Genomic DNA, 13,243 nt, shown 5'->3' with positions numbered 1-13,243 from the left:
TATATATATATATATATATGTGTGTGTGAAAGATTAGTCTTACCTAAATCACTGAAATGGATTAACAAAAAACATGGTGAAATTGACCAAATGATACAATACAATTGAATTGTAAAGTGATACGTATTCTTACTGCAAATTAGTTTCACAGAAAGGCATACTTACATGCGCAAACATTTTCATCCTAAATGCACAGTTTGAAAACATTTATATCGTAAATGTACCTATTGGCGATGTATGAAAAAGAACTCAAAGGCATTAAACAAAAACATGGGTAAATTGGACAAATGTATATGCAAGACAATTTAAATGTAAAGCGATACGTATTATTACTGATTTGTTTGCGCGTATAAAAACTGAAAAATGTGCTCGTAATACCGCTGCTCAAAAGAACAGATTACTTTCACAGAAAGGCCTGAACTTACATGCGCAAACATTTTCATCCTAAATGCAGTTTGCCCGTGTATAACTTTGCACTGAAAGTCGTCGTGTCTCACCTTATCCTAACTGTTCTTTATGCTCTCAGTAAATGTAACGGGCCTTCATGCTCTGACTAAATCTAGTGTTGCGACAAACACATGCTTGTGCTCATCTAACTCTCAGCCCTACGATTTGAGCATATTAAATAAAAAAGGGGACAAATTACTTTCACAGAAAGGGCTAAACTTACAAGCGCAAACATTTTCCTCCTTTATGCAGTTTGCCGATGTATAACTTTGCACTGAAAGTCGTCGTGTCTCACCTTATCCTAACTGTTCTTTATGCTCTCAGTAAATGTAACGGGCCTTCATGCAATGACTACATTTAGTGTTGCGACAAACACATGCTTGTGCTCATCTAACTCTCAGCCCTACGATTTGAGCATATGAAATAAAATCTGGCATCGCACAAACAAGGCATCCAAAATGTACATAATGACGAATTGCATCAGCCCTACGATTTGAGCATATTAAATACAAAAGGGGACAAATTACTTTCACAGAAAGGGCTAAACTTACATGCGCAAACATTTTCCTCCTTTATGCAGTTTGCCGATGTATAACTTTGCAGTGAAAGTCGTCGTGTCTCACCTTATCCTAACTGTTCTTTATGCTCTCAGTAAATGTAACGAGCCTTCATGCAATGACTAAATTTAGTGTTTCGACAAACACATGCTTGTGCTCATCTAACTCTCAGCCTTACGATTTGAGCATATGAAATAAAATCTGGCATCGCACAAACAAGGCATCCAAAATGTACATAATGACGAATTGCATTAAACAGCAAGGCCTTACAAAGTAAGCATGTGTTCGAATTTTCAAAGGCCATGAATAAAGTAGACATGCACAAACATTTAAATCGTAAATCTACCTACCTTTTTCTCCTAAATGCAGTTTTCCGATGTATAACTTTGCACTGAAACTCGTCGGTCTCACCTTATCCTAACTGTTCTTAATGCTCTCAGTATAAAATCGGGGACAAATGACTTTCACAGAAAGGCCGAAACTTACATGCGCAAACATTTTCCTCCTAAATGCAGTTTGCCGATGTATAACTTTGCACTGAAAGTCGTCGTGTCTCACCTTATCCTAACTGTTCTTTATGCTCTCAGTAAATGTAACGGGCCTTCATGCTCTAACTAAATCTAGTGTTGCGACAAACACATGCTTGTACTCATCTAACTGTCAGCCCTACGATTTGAGCATATTAACTAAAAAAGGGGACAAATTACTTTCACAGAAAGGGCTAAACCTACATGCGCAAACATTTTCCTCCTAAATGCAGTTTGCCGATGTATAACTTAGCCCTGAAAGTCGTCGTGTCTCACCTTATCCTAACTGTTCTTTATGCTCTCAGTAAATGTAACGGGCCTTCATGCTCTGACTAAATCGAGTGTTGCGACAAACACATGCTTGTGTTCAGTTAACTCTCAGCTCTACGATTTGAGCATATGAAATAAAATCTGGCATCGCACAAACAAGGCATCCAAAATGTACATAATGGCGAATTAGAATAAACAGAGGTCCTTACAATGTAAGCATTTGTTTGAATTTGAAAACTTGATGAATAAAGGAGACATGCGACAACATTTATATCGTAAATGTACCTATTGGCGATGTACCAAAAAGAACTCAAACGCATTAAACAAAAACATGGTGAAATTGGACAAACGTATAGGCAACACAATGTAATTCTAAAGTGATTCATATTATTACTGCTTTGTTTGCACGTGTAAAACTGAAAATTGTGGTCGTAATACCGCTGCTCAAAAGGACAAATTAATTTGACAGACAGGAAGGAACTTACAGTTTATATCGAAAGGCTCCAGTCCGCTGTCTCGAAGTATACCTCCTGAGATCGGTCGAGAAATCGAGAGGCTCCAGTCCACTGTCACGAAGTATACCTTCTGAGCTCGCTCGAAGAAATGTTTCTTTCCGTGGCTGTAGTCCTTTACATACTGTGGAAGACAAAAAAAACGCAGTTAGTTCATTAAATAACAAAAGACTTGCAAAGTTTGTTGTTAAGAACATGTAGGTGAGATGTTCTTTAGGATGTTGCTGTCTCGACATATGTAAATTGCCGATAGGAGGCTGTCTGGCCGAATGAAAAGGTCGTGGATGCTGTGACTCGTTAGAGTACTTAGTGGCTATGTGCGACTTTTGCCGATCTTGAATATCAAAGCTTAGTGGTAGACGAGTTGGCGCCACGCTGCCTGCAAATGCAAAAAAGAAGTGCTGGTGAATATCATTTTGTTAAAGTAGAAAATCACGATAGCTCTTTGCAATAATTCCCTACACAGAAAGCACACGATATAAAATAACTATTAAAGTAAGCATAATAGAATTACGACACCACGCCGCCGACAGATTCCTGCAAATAAAGGAAAAGAAATGAAGTTAGAAATTACTTTTGAAACGTAAAAAAAGCACTCCGGGTATTCGAAAGTGACAGTAATTGTTTAGTTACAAAACACATTGCTTACCTGCAAGTCGTCACGCCACGGATGAGACCCGACACGGAAATACTAGAGAGAACAGGCCAAAAAAGAAACATCAGAAGAACATAAACCAAATAGCCCGAACACCTGTTACGTTAAATCTACAACACGTGTAAAAAAAAACAAATTCCATTTGAATCTATCTACACCGAGTCGCACTAAGACATGACCACAGCGCTTACCTTAAAGTCGTTCGTCCACGGGGAAGGAAACACGACACGTCACGGCAGGCTACACGGAAACACTAGAGAGAACAGCCCAAAAAAGAAACATTAAATGAATATAAACAAAAAAGGCTGAACACCTGTAAAAGAAATACTAATTACATTACAATTTAAATCGCGTACCTGAAATCCCTTGGACCAAGGAGACGGAGACAGACAGCCAAAGATCCCATGACAAAATGGCGACCGGAAATCGTTCCCACGCCGCCACCGTTCAATTCCTGCAAAGAAAGGAAGATACATAAAGTCAAAAATACCTTTTCCATGTTAAAAAACTCCCGGGCATTGAAAAGGGACAGTCATTTGTTACAAAACACAACATGGCTTACCTGCAAGTCGTCACGCCACGAATGAAACCCTACACAAAAACACAAAAGAGAACAGTCCCAAAAAAGAAATACATTACAATATAAACAAAACAAGCTGAACACATAAAAGAAATTACAATGAAATAAAAAAGTAAATTACACAACACACCATCGCTTACGTGCAAGTCGTCACGCCATGGAGGAGACCCGACACGGAAACATTCGAGAGAACAGGCGCAAAATATATAAAAGCAATAGGCACAACACTTGTAAACAAAAAAAGTATTACATGAAAATGTAAATTGCGTACCCGACACGAAAACACAATATTACAAAACACACCATCGCTTACCTGCAAGTCGTCACGCCACGAAGGAAACCCGACACAGAAACATTAGAGAGAACAGGCCCCAAAAATAAATATACATTACAATATAAACCAAAAAGACAGAATACATATAAAACAAATTACAATTACATACAAATTTAAATCGCGTACCTGAAATCCATCGTCCCACGAAGCCAGACACCGAGCGCAAAATGGCGACCGGAAACCGCGACCACGCCCAGATCCCGGGACCACGCAGCGACGGCGAAAAAAACCTGCAACGAAAGTGAGATAAATTAATTCTAAAAAAAGCTTTACAAAGTTACAAAAAGTCACAGTCATTAAAAAGAGACAGTCATTTATTAATTACAACACACACCATCGCTTACCTGCAAGTCGACAGGCCACGAAGGAGACCCGACACAGAAACATTAGAGAGAACAGTCCCCAAAAATAAATATACATTACAATATAAACCAAAAAGACAGAATACATATAAAACAAATTACAATTACATACAAATTTAAATCGCGTACCTGAAATCCATCGTCCAACGAAGCCAGACACCGAGCGCAAAATGGCGACCGGAAACCGCGACCACGCCCAGATCCCGGGACCACGCAGCGACGGCGAAAAAAAACTGCAAAAGAAGTGAGATAAATTAATTTTAAAAAAAGCTTTACAAAGTTACAAAAAGTCACAGTCATTAAAAAGAGACAGTCATTTATTAATTACAACACACACCATCGCTTACCTGCAAGTCGTCACGCCACGAAGGAGACCCGACACAGAAACATTAGAGAGAACAGGCCCCAAAAATAAATATACATTACAATATAAACCAAAAAGACAGAATACATATAAAACAAATTACAATTACATACAAATTTAAATCGCGTACCTGAAATCCATCGTCCCACGAAGCCAGACACCGAGCGCAAAATGGCGACCGGAAACCGCGACCACGCCCAGATCCCGGGACCACGCAGCGACGGCGAAAAAAACCTGCAAAAGAAGTGAGATAAATTAATTCTAAAAAAAGCTTTACAAAGTTACAAAAAGTCACAGTCATTAAAAAGAGACAGTCATTTATTAATTACAACACACACCATCGCTTACCTGCAAGTCGTCACGCCACGAAGGAGACCCGACACAGAAACATTAGAGAGAACAGGCCCCAAAAATAAATATACATTACAATATAAACCAAAAAGACAGAATACATATAAAACAAATTACAATTACATACAAATTTAAATCGCGTACCTGAAATCCATCGTCCCACGAAGCCAGACACCGAGCGCAAAATGGCGACCAGAAACCGCGACCACGCCCAGATCCCGGGACCACGCAGCGACGCAAAAAAAAACCTGCAAAAGAAGTGAGATAAATTAATTCTAAAAAAAGCTTTACAAAGTTACAAAAAGTCACAGTCATTAAAAAGAGACAGTCATTTATTAATTACAACACACACCATCGCTTACCTGCAAGTCGTCACGCCACGAAGGAGACCCGACACAGAAACATTAGAGAGAACAGGCCCCAAAAATAAATATACATTACAATATAAACCAAAAAGACAGAATACATATAAAACAAATTACAATTACATACAAATTTAAATCGCGTACCTGAAATCCATCGTCCCACGAAGCCAGACACCGAGCGCAAAATGGCGACCGGAAACCGCGACCACGCCCAGATCCCGGGACCACGCAGCGACGCAAAAAAAAACCTGCAAAAGAAGTGAGATAAATTAATTCTAAAAAAAGCTTTACAAAGTTACAAAAAGTCACAGTCATTAAAAAGAGACAGTCATTTATTAATTACAACACACACCATCGCTTACCTGCAAGTCGTCACGCCACGAAGGAGACCCGACACAGAAACATTAGAGAGAACAGGCCCCAAAAATAAATATACATTACAATATAAACCAAAAAGACAGAATACATATAAAACAAATTACAATAACATACAAATTTAAATCGCGTACCTGAAATCCATCGTCCCACGAAGCCAGACACCGAGCGCAAAATGGCGACCGGAAACCGCGACCACGCCCAGATCCCGGGACCACGCAGCGACGCAAAAAAAAACCTGCAAAAGAAGTGAGATAAATTAATTCTAAAAAAAGCTTTACAAAGTTACAAAAAGTCACAGTCATTAAAAAGAGACAGTCATTTATTAATTACAACACACACCATCGCTTACCTGCAAGTCGTCACGCCACGAAGGAGACCCGACACAGAAACATTAGAGAGAACAGTCCCCAAAAATAAATACATTACAATATAAACAAAAAAGACAGAATACATATAAAACAAATTACAATTACATACAAATTTAAATCGCGTACCTGAAATCCATCGTCCCACGAAGCCAGACACCGAGCGCAAAATGGCGACCGGAAACCGCGACCACGCCCAGATCCCGGGACCACGCAGCGACGTTAAAAAATACCTGCAAAAAAAGTTAGATAAATTAATTCGAAAAAACGCTTTTCAAAGTTACAAAAACTCACAGTCATTGAAAAGAGACAGTCATTTATAAATTATAAAACACACCATCACTTACCTGCAAGTCGTCACGTCACGAAGGAGACCCGACACGGAAACATTCGAGAGAACAGGCGCAAAATATAAATACATTACAATAAAAAGAGAATAGGCTGAACACATAAAAGAAATTACATCGACATAAAAATGTAAATTAAAAAACACACCATCGCTTACCTGCAAGTCGTCACGTCACGAAGGAGACCCGACACGGAAACATTCGAGAGAACAGGCCCCAAAAATAAATACATTACAATATAAACCAAAAAGACAGAATACATATAAAAAAAATTACAATTACATACAAATTTAAATCGCGTACCTGAAATCCATCGTCCCACGAAGCCAGACACCGAGCGCAAAATGGCGACCGGAAACCGCGACCACGCCCAGATCCCGGGACCACGCAGCGACGCAAAAAAAAACCTGCAAAAGAAGTGAGATAAATTAATTCTAAAAAAAGCTTTACAAAGTTACAAAAAGTCACAGTCATTAAAAAGAGTCAGTCATTTATTAATTACAACACACACCATCGCTTACCTGCAAGTCGTCACGCCACGAAGGAGACCCGACACAGAAACATTAGAGAGAACAGGCCCCAAAAATAAATATACATTACAATATAAACCAAAAAGACAGAATACATATAAAACAAATTACAATTACATACAAATTTAAATCGCGTACCTGAAATCCATCGTCCCACGAAGCCAGACACCGAGCGCAAAATGGCGACCGGAAACCGCGACCACGCCCAGATCCCGGGACCACGCAGCGACGTTAAAAAATACCTGCAAAAAAAGTTAGATAAATTAATTCGAAAAAACGCTTTTCAAAGTTACAAAAACTCACAGTCATTGAAAAGAGACAGTCATTTATAAATTATAAAACACACCATCGCTTACCTGCAAGTCGTCACGTCACGAAGGAGACCCGACACGGAAACATTCGAGAGAACAGGCGCAAAATATAAATACATTACAATAAAAAGAGAATAGGCTGAACACATAAAAGAAATTACATCGACATAAAAATGTAAATCACACCATCGCTTACCTGCAAGTCGTCACGTCACGAAGGAGACCCGACACGGAAACATTCGAGAGAACAGGCCCCAAAAATAAATACATTACAATATAAACCAAAAAGACAGAATACATATAAAAAAAATTACAATTACATACAAATTTAAATCGCGTACCTGAAATCCATCGTCCCACGAAGCCAGACACCGAGCGCAAAATGGCGACCGGAAACCGCGACCACGCCCAGATCCCGGGACCACGCAGCGACGGCGAAAAAAACCTGCAACGAAAGTGAGATAAATTAATTTCTAAAATAAGTATGACATAAAAATCTAAATTGGGTACCCGACACGAAAACACTATTAGAAAACACACCATCGCTTACCTGCAAGAAATCCCTTGGAGCACGAAGACGGAGACAGACAGCGAGCCAAGGATCCCGACCGGAAATTGTTCCCCCCACCGGGCCGTCGCAAAATACCTGCAGAGAACTAAAAAAAATACGTGATTAAACATTTCGGATGGGGCATTCAAAAAATACAGTCATTTATATTACAAGAGACACCATCGCTTACCTGCAATTTGTTCCGCCACAGACATAGAAACCAGACACGTCACCAAAGGCAAGTCCCGGCAACCTGAAGAGAAAAAACAAAAAAAAAAATACGTGATTAAACATTTCGGATGGGGCATTCAAAAAATACAGTCATTTATATTACAAAAGAAAACATCGCTTACCTGCAAGAAATCCCTTGGAGCACGGAGACGGAGACAGACAGCGAGCCAAGGATCCCGACCGGAAATTGTTCCCCCCACCGGGCCGTCGCAAAATACCTGCAGAGAACAACAAAAAATACGTAATTAAACCCATCGCTTACCTGCAAGAAATCCCTTGGAGCACGAAGACGGAGACAGACAGCGAGCCAAGGATCCCGACCGGAAATTGTTCCCCCCACCGGGCCGTCGCAAAATACCTGCAGAGAACAAAAAAAAATACGTGATTAAACATTTCGGATGGGGCATTCAAAAAATACAGTCATTTATATTACAAAAGACACCATCGCTTACCTGCAATTTGTTCCGCCACAGACATAGAAACCCGACACGTCACCAAAGGCAAGTCCCGGCAACCTGAAGAGAAAAAACAAAAAAAAAAATACGTGATTAAACATTTCGGATGGGGCATTCAAAAAATACAGTCATTTATATTACAAAAGAAAACATCGCTTACCTGCAAGAAATCCCTTGGAGCACGGAGACGGAGACAGACAGCGAGCCAAGGATCACGACCGGAAATTGTTCCCCCCACCGGGCCGTCGCAAAATAGATGCAAAGAACACGCTTACCTGCAATTTGGACGGAGACAAACAGCGAGCCAAGGATCCCGACCGGAAATTGTTCCCCCCACCGGGCCGTCGCAAAGTACCTGCAGAGAACAAAAAAAAATACGTGATTAAACATTTCGGATGGGGCATTCAAAAAATACAGTCATTTATATTACAAAAGACATCATCGCTTACCTGCAATTTGTTCCGCCACAGCAAAGAAACCCGACACGTCAGCAAAGGCAGGTCCCGGCAACCTGCAGAGAAAAACAAAAAATAATACGTCATTAAACATTTCGCCTGGGGCATTCAAAAGAGACAGTCATTCAGATTACAAAAGACACCATCGCTTACCTGCAATTTGTTCCGCCACAGACAAAGAAACCCGACACTTCAGCAAACGCAGGTCCCGGCAATGCCGGACCAGACTCGGGGGCGTTCCCGGCGTCGCGTGACGTGGCAAAAGCCAAAGAATGTCAGGAACGCCCCCGTGTCTGGTCCGGCATTGACGGACAGGCCCCTCGTCCAATGGCAAGGCTCCGTTTACGGAGCCAGCCAATCAACGACGAGGGCCGACCCAAAGCACCCTACAGTTCTCAACAGGATTTCGCCTGCGCGAAAAAGCTGCGCAGAGCGCAGCTTTCGCTAGGCAAAACCTAAAAATGTAGCATCGGATGAAGCTTGACATGATATTTTTTAATAAGATAACGTTGAGCTCTCTCCTCCGGAGGGGGGGGGGAGAGGGATGGTGTCTCCCGCCCCCCTCCCTGTGTGCAGCCCCCGCTGCAATGCCCCCTCATCAGACAGAGCCAGGGGCCCCTGGGCTGAAGAGCCAGTCCGGGGCCCCGTCTGAAGCAGCCCTGGGAGCTGGTTGTGGTGACTCTGGCATCAGGGGACGCTGCTGAGAGCGTCTGCTAGGAGGCGAGAGGGTTGCTGTGAGGTGTGAGGGAGGAGTGTGTTTGTGTGTGTATGGGGGGGAGAGTGTGTGTGTTTGTTGAGCCCGTGGCCCCTGTGTTGGTGTCAAGGAGTTGATAAATGGCACGAACCGGTAGCATATCGGGGAGAGGCGGCTCGAAGGCCACATGAGGAGCGGCCCAGCAGGACGTGATTCATCGGTTCCTCGTTAGTATAGTGGTCAGTATCCCCACCTGTCACGCGGGAGACCGGCAATTCCCCGACGGGGAGGAACATTTTAATTTTTTTAAATACTTCCCTTACATTGTAATAATATGAGGATTGAATATTTTAAATCCAATTTCTAATATGATACTGAGACTATAGAGCACTGAGACTTTTTATCTATTGCCACACCTCCTACAAGATAAAACATTCAGAAGTATTTTACCTTTTGGACAGCATTTCAGCCTTATCGTTTTAAGCCACTGACTGCTCTCTTGAAGAAGTAATTGAAGCTTATTAGTTATATAAACATATATTAAATACAAATCAAAGAATTACATGGCAAAGGCATTTTAACCAGCGCATGTTCACGCTAAATTAATGTATTGAGGGATCGGGCTCTGAATGGGGACTTGTTTTATACGAAGGTGAAACTTTTCATCGTTTTAAGTGAAATGGTTTAGATTGAACTTAGAACTGTGAAAGCAAAAGAACCACTGACCCCGACGGCCACGCCCCACCAGAAACCTTATTTTCCCAGGTCAAGGCATGAGCACTAAACCCAGGTCGGGTGTTTACACTGCATTCTGGGACTTAATGGGACTGTAGGTCCCAGCATTTTAAGTAAAACCCTATTTACCACCCTGATTGTTACTATGATTTGTATTTTTTTTACCTACTTTAATTTAATCACTAAGGCAGCAATGCCATCTCGCTGAACAGACAATGTGTCTTATTACATGTGTTAAACAATCGAGGCGTGCTCCCTGGTGGTCTAGTAGTTAGGGGTTGGCGCTCTCACCGCTGACTGGGGAAGATTTAATTTGTTCTTTTTATTGTATTGAAACCCATTTTTTAATACCTTAAATTATAAGTGTTTCATTACCTCTACGTCCCTCGTCCTCGACCCAGTCATTACACATGAGGTATATTCCACTTGACAGGAAACAAAGCAGTGTACCCTTTATGGCTTCACCCACCCTCCTGCCAGGGGCTATAATACCATAGCCAGCACAAAGCACTTCTTGTTTTGTTTCCTGTCGATGGACGTGACGGAGACGCTGAGGTAGTTGCCAGGCTCTTGCCTCCTTCTTGATGTCTCCTGGCTTCACCCTTAGCTGGGCTCTTGGGGGTGGCTTGAGACCGTTGTGGGAGCGCCTGGATTTGGGACATGACTGGTGACCTCCTGGACTCAGTGAGTTGCTACCCAGTGCCTGTCTTACTGGGCTTGGTCAGGCCTCAGTCGTCTTCTCCTTTCTTTTCCTCTGGTGGTGGGCTGTATGTGGCTGTGCTCCTTCTCAACGTTGGGACGTGTGACCTGAGGCGTCCGTCTGGATCTTGCCGGCCGTACCACCCTGAAAGCTCCTGGTCTCGTCTGCTCTCAGGCATTGAGCATGGTAAAGCCTGGTTGGTTTGTGGATGGGAGCCCGCCTCCGGATCCGAGTGCTGTCGACTTCTTCTGTATCTGCCGACACCTTCCGCAGTCATTAATTGGCTCCATAGGGGGCTGTCATATTGCTCGTGAGCTCGCGGGGCCATTGATCTTTGGATTGCTGCCCCCTAGGTGGTTGAGTTACGGCCTCCCCGTGTGAGTGGAGCTTATTCCGACGGTTCGTCTGGGTTCGCCTCTATGATGATGCGGCGGGCTTTCCTTGATTCCTACAACTGCAGCGTGGTGTCCTGTAGCCACGTCTTCTGCGTTTCAGATATAATTTGCAGAGGCTGACAGCATTTTATTTTTCTCCCCGTCACTGCGCACCTTGAAGCTTGTTTAAGACAGTTTTTACTTGTTATAAATGTTTATTTTTTTATTTAAGACTAGCTGTTTTTGGTGTCTTCTGTCATTTACCTTTGCTTCAGTATGGGGGAACATCATTAGAAGCGCAAGCATATTTATCCTGTTTCTTCTCCCACTTCCTTTGTAAGGGATGTTGGTGTCTTGGTTGTTCCGGAGCTTTTCTCTCTCCTCTCCTGTTGTTCGTTCTTCGGTGCCTCCCTGGGATCTTTCTCTGGTCCTGCCTGCTCTGCAGTCCTCTCCTTTTGAACCTTTTATTGTCTGTCGATCTAAAATTCTTGTCTTTTAAGGTGGCTTTTCTGGTGGCCATCACCGCGGCTCGGAGGTTGGGTGAACTTTCTGCTTAGCATTGTTCTCCTCCTTTTTTGAGGTTTGTGGACAATGCTGGGATTTTACATTTGGATACTGGTTTTCTGCCAAAGTACATTCTACATTTCATGCTTCACAGGAGTTGGTCCTGTGAGAGGATTTAGCACTAATTGTCTCTGACAATGGTGTACAGTTGGTGTGATTAACTTTTTGCCCAAGTGGAAGTGACCGGCAAGTTAGGTTTTAAACTTAATGGCTCTAACCATATCTGCGAGAATTTACCCTGAACTGTATCCAGGGAAGAAAATGCAGCTACATACTCAACTATTTCTTTTATTAAATGTTCACCAGGGCCTGCGCACAGTTTATTAAACTGCCATGTTGTTCTGACAAGTGCACCTACTTGCCAGACCTTACCCTCCCCTTTCTATGCACATCAGACACCCCTATGGTAGGTCTAGGGTACTCCCTGGGCAGGGTGCAGTATGTGTGAAAGGCAAGACATGTACTAAGGTGTGTACCATGTCCTGACAGTGAAATAATCTCCATTTCGTTTTTCATGCTCTATGAATAATAATATGCTCTATGAATTCCAATCGAAGCCCATGTTAGATGTGAACATATCTAACATGGGCTTCGATTGGAATTCATAGAGCATATTATCAAGGCCATTATCGCCTCTATATCAGCAGTTTTCTGCCGATAAAAGCAGAGATACTGTATCGCCTGTCCTTGATAATATGTCCCCCAGTCCCTCACTAATCAAAGGAAGAAGGTGTCACTGGCAGGGAGGCACCCAGAACTGGTTTGAACATGGGTCAGTGCCCCCTGAAACACAAAAAGACTTCAAAGCCATTGCGGGGAATAACTATGAGAGCTGAAGCCCCTGAACGTTAGAGAATGGCTTGATTAAGATTGAACAAGACTGGAGCTACTTCGTGATCAAGAGGAACCTTTGCCAAGGAAGAAACAACTGAAGAGACTGAAGGAAAGGACCGACCCTTGCTGGGTATTCTGGGGCTGGCTTGAAGTTTGCTGTTTTAACCAAGGAAAGGCTAAAGGGACTTTGCTGTGTCCCCCTGCTTGAAAGGACTTTGCTGTGCTGTGTCCTGCAGTACCTTATTCCCAAGGGCCCGAGTTGAGCTGGCTCCCTGTTGCAGAAAATCAAGAACACTAAAGTTTCCAGGAGAGTCTCAGCGGCGATGTGTGTGCATGCTTGTTGCAACCTGAGACCCTCGTAAAGTGTGCCCTGTGATTGGGGCACCTGGAGTCCAA

This window comes from Lissotriton vulgaris, chromosome 1_1, assembly GCF_964263255.1.
Source record: "Lissotriton vulgaris chromosome 1_1, aLisVul1.2, whole genome shotgun sequence".
NCBI classification, from domain to species: domain Eukaryota; kingdom Metazoa; phylum Chordata; class Amphibia; order Caudata; family Salamandridae; genus Lissotriton; species Lissotriton vulgaris.
This window is presented reverse-complemented; position numbering follows the sequence as displayed.